The sequence below is a fragment of the Acartia tonsa genome, chromosome 15, assembly GCF_053477335.1.
Source record: "Acartia tonsa isolate MP-2025a chromosome 15, ASM5347733v1, whole genome shotgun sequence".
In the NCBI taxonomy this organism is placed as follows: domain Eukaryota; kingdom Metazoa; phylum Arthropoda; class Copepoda; order Calanoida; family Acartiidae; genus Acartia; species Acartia tonsa.
In genome coordinates, this window is record NC_137274.1 from 6,193,008 (window position 1) to 6,199,036 (window position 6,029).

Here is a 6,029-nt window from a genome sequence, read left to right on the forward strand (position 1 = left end):
TTAAATTCCCTATTGTGCTTCGCTACTTATTGTTCTTTTTTTTTTTTTTTTTTCAAGAAGTGCTAAAATGCAGAGAAGAGGCGATAATGGGCTCTTTATTACACAAGTCCTCAAAGTTTTATAACAACCTTTTCTTATTCGTTGGCTAAACAACTTTGGGGACCTTAAATGAATTTTAATTGGTTGGTTTATTAAACTTAGTGTCTATACGTTTCAACCACCAAGTGAAATATACAGAAAGGGTAATTATGTGTATTATAGCATTAGAAATGTACATCAATTAGTCGGGTATTGTCTTATCCCTTTAGATCCCTGACTAAAATGTGTCAGAAAGCTCCACAAATGTTGTGAAGCTAGATTTAAACACTTTCATAAAGAGGCAATTTCCCTCCATATTAAAATGGGGCAACACAAAATTATTTTCATGTGGATACTCTAATGTAAAATAAAATTTCCTGTCCTTCTAAGATATCTTTGTTTCCATGCATGAAAGGACATAAGCTTGGGGAAACTCCAAATAGTTTGTTAATTATTATTTACTGGCGGTTACGCCCCTAGAGACCTTTTGGGGGCACTTAACGAGGGGGCAGAGGAGGTAGACCAACCCCCACCCCTTATTTTAAAATTTTAGTTTTAAAAAAATGTTTGGAGGGGGGTATTTTTTTCTAGGTGCGATTTCTCTTGGGAGGGTGGTGGTACCCTCCCCCAAAAAGAGTTGTTTACCTTCCCAGGACTTATGAGAAGCTACCTTGGAAAGGTTCAGCAATTAGCGAGACAGACAGACAGAAATCCTGTTACTTTATTTAAAGTTTATTCTTTTTTGCTTTAGATAATTTTAAGAGTATATATGTGTCTACAAATCATTAAGCTTGTTTTTAAAAGCGAAGCGAATTAAGTCCTAAAAATGTAAGTATGTCCATAAATATTATCCTGTATCAAGCAGTTTTTCAACAAATTTACTTACAATTTTGCTTTGACTGTTATACATTTATATTCTGATTATTCAGTTCTGACACTATACAAGTGTTAATGTCCGTTTGTCCTACCGTTTTAGTGCTTCGCTTTTATGGATGTTGTCATCCTTGTTGCTTTAGATAATTTTAAGAGTGTATATGTGTCTACAAATCATTAAGCTTGTTTTTTGTCAAGCATATGTTTAAATAGAGATTTGTTAGAGTAATTTATTTTAAAATAAGTTAAAGAGAAAGAGAGAGAGAGAGGAGGGGTAATAATTCTTTCTTTTCTTAACTATGATTTATGAATGAAGTTTTTTTCTGATATTTATCTCACAGAGAAAGCAGTAGAAAGGAGGAAATTTAAAAATTGAATAAATACTTGAGACAGAAATAAACAAGAATGACAACATCTATAATTAACAGAGCTCAAAATAAAGAAAAAAATCTTCCTTGCATTTTAAGTCATTAAAAAAAAAAAGAATGGCAACGCTCCTGGAGGGGCGTTTCTTCATATTTTCACAGTTGCTTTTCTCCTATTTCTAGCCCCTGCGGGGAGCTCTAACCCTGCGCGGCTAATTGCCAATCCCTGCAGGGCAATCACCTACCCCAATGTAACCTAACCTAACCTAAAATAACTTATTGAAAGCCATTTAAAAATACGCCGAATCGCCCCTTTAGGGGTGTTGCCACGAAAGGGACTATTACCAAGAATATAATTAAATAGTTTTCTATAACTGATTATAAGTTGTAATTGTTGATATATGTACAGTTAGTTATAGAGAAGAAGTCTTTTGGTTAGAGAAATATTCACAAGAAATTACACTATTCTGTATTCAAGGTTATTATAATAACATATTATTTCTCAGCCTTACACACATTTTATTTCCCATAAAGTATTTATACTCATTCAAATTAAATTAGTTTATTCAGATTCTTTTCTTAAAAATTGAATCATCTAAAAACTAGTGTAAAAATATACATTTTGTTCTAAAATATTTTAGAGGTCCAGACAGACATTTTTAATTATATAATAGCTTTGCTACTAAAAATAGTGTGTTTATAAGATTCTAAGAGAAAGCGATGTGTCTGAGTACTGACCGCCCCCTCCCCATCTCCCTCCTAACTTTAAAATAAATCCAATATAAGGGGTGAGGGGAAGATTTTTTTTATCTATGCTTAGCCCCTACAGCTACAGCGCCTTTAATGCTTACTACTTTATATAATACTAGCGGCTACGCCCCTAGAGGCCTCTAGGGGCATTTAAATGTTTTTAATTTATTTTAAATATCTAATTTGAGAAATAATTTGTCTATGTTATCAGCTCTTAAATTCATGCTTCTACGCAGCGCGACTATGCTAGCGACACTATGCGGCGAAAATATTTAATTTTTTTTTCGATTTTATTGTGATTTCTCTTGGGAGGGTGGTGGTACCCTCCCCCAAAATAGTTAAAAACCTTCCCGGGACATATGAGAATCTACCCTGTTAAGGAGAACCCAATCGTTTCAACGGTTAGCGAGATCCTTCGGTACAGACACACACACAGACACACAAACATCCTGTTACTTTAGTATAAGGATGTAATAGGATAAACATTCTATATCTAAACATTGTGAGAGTCAAGAAATTTTCAGTTAAATATAAAAAAAAACACTGTGTAAAATAATTGTTTTTTCTCAAAGTGTCTGTGGAGCATTAAAAGCCCCACAGCCCCTTGTATTAAAAAAAATTTAAAAAGGGCTGGATAACATAGAATTAAAAGGTGATAATAGACTAAAAGTTTGCTACACTAACATTTTATATAAAGTTCTAAATATTTCATGTTAATTTATGTTAATAAACAAGGATGACAACATCCATAAATATTGAAGCACAAAATAAGACACCATGGAAACTGTCCCAATTTTGTATAACTTTTGCGGAACATGTTCCAGTTACGTCATATTTTTCTTTCCCAAAAAAGGGAAGGGGGAAAGAAAAAAAAGGGAAAGGGGGAAGAAAAAAGAGATGGGAGAAAAGGGGGTTTTCCCCATCTCTTTTGAAGAGATTTTCTTTCCCCCTTCCCTTTTTTGGGAACAAAAAATATGACGTAACTGGAACATGTTCCGCAAAAGTTATACAAAATTGGGACAGTTTCCATGGTGTCACAAAATAACAGTGTATGTGTTTGATGTTTATCAATAATAGCAATATATGACTATTTCATGCAAATTGTAACAAAAAAAACAAATATTTTCTAAAACTAATTCATTTAAAGATAATACTTGTAAAAACTACAAGAAGAATAAGCTAAATGCTTCAAAATACCCTTATACATATTTTAAAAGGTTTCATGATTTATTTTTTTATGACATTCTCAAAAGATAATTTTTTGCAGATGTCTATCCATAATTTTTGAGCTTTGCTACTTATGGATGTTGTCATCCTTGTTTACTGTATAATTAAACTTGTTTTATTATGAAGGGTTTACTATGTGATGCTAAATAAAGCTCCACATGTATTTTCAAGCTAGATTTGAACTCTTACATACTGTAGCAATATCCTTCATAATTGATAGTGGGCCAAACAATGCCACCCTCTGAATAATAACTTTTAAATAGTCTTTCTTGTGATGCTATAGTTAAGTAAATTTTAAGAGAACCCCGCAGGGCAAGTATCTATAGTCACAAGAAATTGTGATAATTTTGTTGGAAGGAAATATATGTAATGTGGTCAATTGAACTATGAGAGTGATACTACTAATAACACCCTTTTATTGCAGAAAAAAATCTTTGTTTATTGTTAATTTATTAATATTTGGGAAGGATGTGAATAAATATACTACTATAAAATCTTTTATAAACCAACTAAAAGTATTTCCTATATGCATGCAGGTTACCTTAAGTTAATGATTAGAATTAAAATGAGAGAAAAATGTTATTATGCAGAAACATCTAGCTTAAAGATTGGGATTATTTCATGTATCACAAATTATACAAACATTATTTAGGATGGGATGTGATCTTGTTTTGAATCAAGGAATAAAACAAGCATGTGTATACAGTGTGAACTATTAAGGTCACAACAAATATGGCCCCATACTGTTCCAGCAATTTTACACTCATTTTTTTCTATCTACTATCAGGGGTAAATACTAATAATGACTAAAAATTATGTTTCTCTTTATCATGTAGATTTTAATAATATTTATATTTCACTCAATTTATTTTTTTGAAAATTTTATGAAATATATTAATTTCAAGGACATCTTTTTAGAGTAAAGTTTTGTTGATAAGCAATAATTATATTAGGAAATTTAGTTGTGATTACTACATCTACAAATCAAGTTATTCAGATTTATCAATCTATCTTTTATTAGTGAAACTACTCTATAATTAATTTGTCTGAATATATAATTTAAGTAGTCTCTTAGCCTATCGGCAATATCCGGACAGCCATTCAATTTATGTAAAAGTATTTTTGGCTTTTTTATATTTTTCACATTTTCCCCATATCTCAGGTGTTTATGGTCTAATTTTCAAAACTTTTTAGATAAGGATATCTAAATCAAATTTCCCATTGTTCAATGAAAACATCCATGGTGGCCGGACTGATTTTAGCAGGTCTTGACTATATTTATATTTTTTAAATATTTCAAATATCTTTGATGTTTTTGGTCTGATTTTCAAAATTTTTTAGGGTATAGTCCTTTACACGACAATGCCTCTTTAGTGGCATTTCGTTGTTATTTTTTGTTAGGTTATTTTAGGTTAGGTTAGATGTTTTCCCCCCTAGGATTAGGGTATTGGCCAGGCAGAGTTAGGACCATCTGCAGGGGCTAGAAATAGGAGAAAATCTACTGTAAAAATACAACAAAATGTCTCTTAACCCTTAACAGTCGGGGGGGGGGGGGCGTTGAACGCCCCCCCATCCGGTTTTTTCTATCTCATTTTCTGTGTGTGAAAGATAAAGAGCCCAAACTGCTTGACTTTTTAAGTGTGGGTATGACACATAACTGAGAGTTGGAATTTTTTGAATATCTCCATCCTGGCGGGCACAGAATGCCAGCAAACCTTGCAGGGTCATCCAGGTAAAGAACAAAAATATTTTTTAACTTAAACAAAGCATTTTATCTTACCAAAATACTAAAATATCCTCTAGTAGTACATCCTCATATTAAATACAGGTGTTCAAGTCAATTTCAGGTTCCAGGTATGATCCTGCAGGTCCTGATCCTCCAGGTCTCCAGAAATCTTTAAAAGGCTCCTGTGGCCGCAATTTTTGACTTAGAGACTTCAAATTTTAAACTTAAGCTTTTCTTACATGTCTACATAACGTATTAAAATTTCATAAAGATCCGCCGCCGTTTTCTCGCCGACCGCCGACTGCGGCGGCTGGCAGCTGCCAAGTACAGCTGCGGCAGCTGAAATTTATATTTGATATTTCAAATATAAAATTTACATAAAGATAAACATTTTCTGCCAAAAAAATTTTATTCTAGCTTCAAAAATAAAAAAAATACAGCCGTTTGAAATTTTTAAGTAAAAAAGGACCTAAAAACAAAGGTTGTTAAATAAAAGGGTGAAGGAAGCGAAAATTGTCTATGATTTACTTAAGGTCGGAAATTCATCATAACACAGGGTACTTGCACAAAAATTTTTAGCCCTCTAGCTCTAATAGGAACTGAGATAATATGGGGGAGCGTTGAACGCCCCCCCCCCCCCCCCCAACTGATTAAGGTGCGGCAAGGGGCCCAATTGTTAAGGGTTAAGAGGCATTATTATAAATTAAACAACTATGCCTTTTTTTGAAATGATAATTATAAATTTCTCATTGTTCTAAGCATCCATTATATAATTATATTCATAATAAAAAATAAAATAAGGTTTTGTGTTTCTCCAATAAATCTATTCTTTATTTCAACAAATTATCTTTAAATCTACTTAATTCCTATACACATTTTTTTATGCTTTGCTACTTATGGATGTTCTCATTTTGTTTGTTTAATAAATAAAAGTTGAATACTCCAATCTAATTCACATATCAACATGAAATGAAAAACTAAATTCATTTTATAAAAAAAAATAGAAGGTT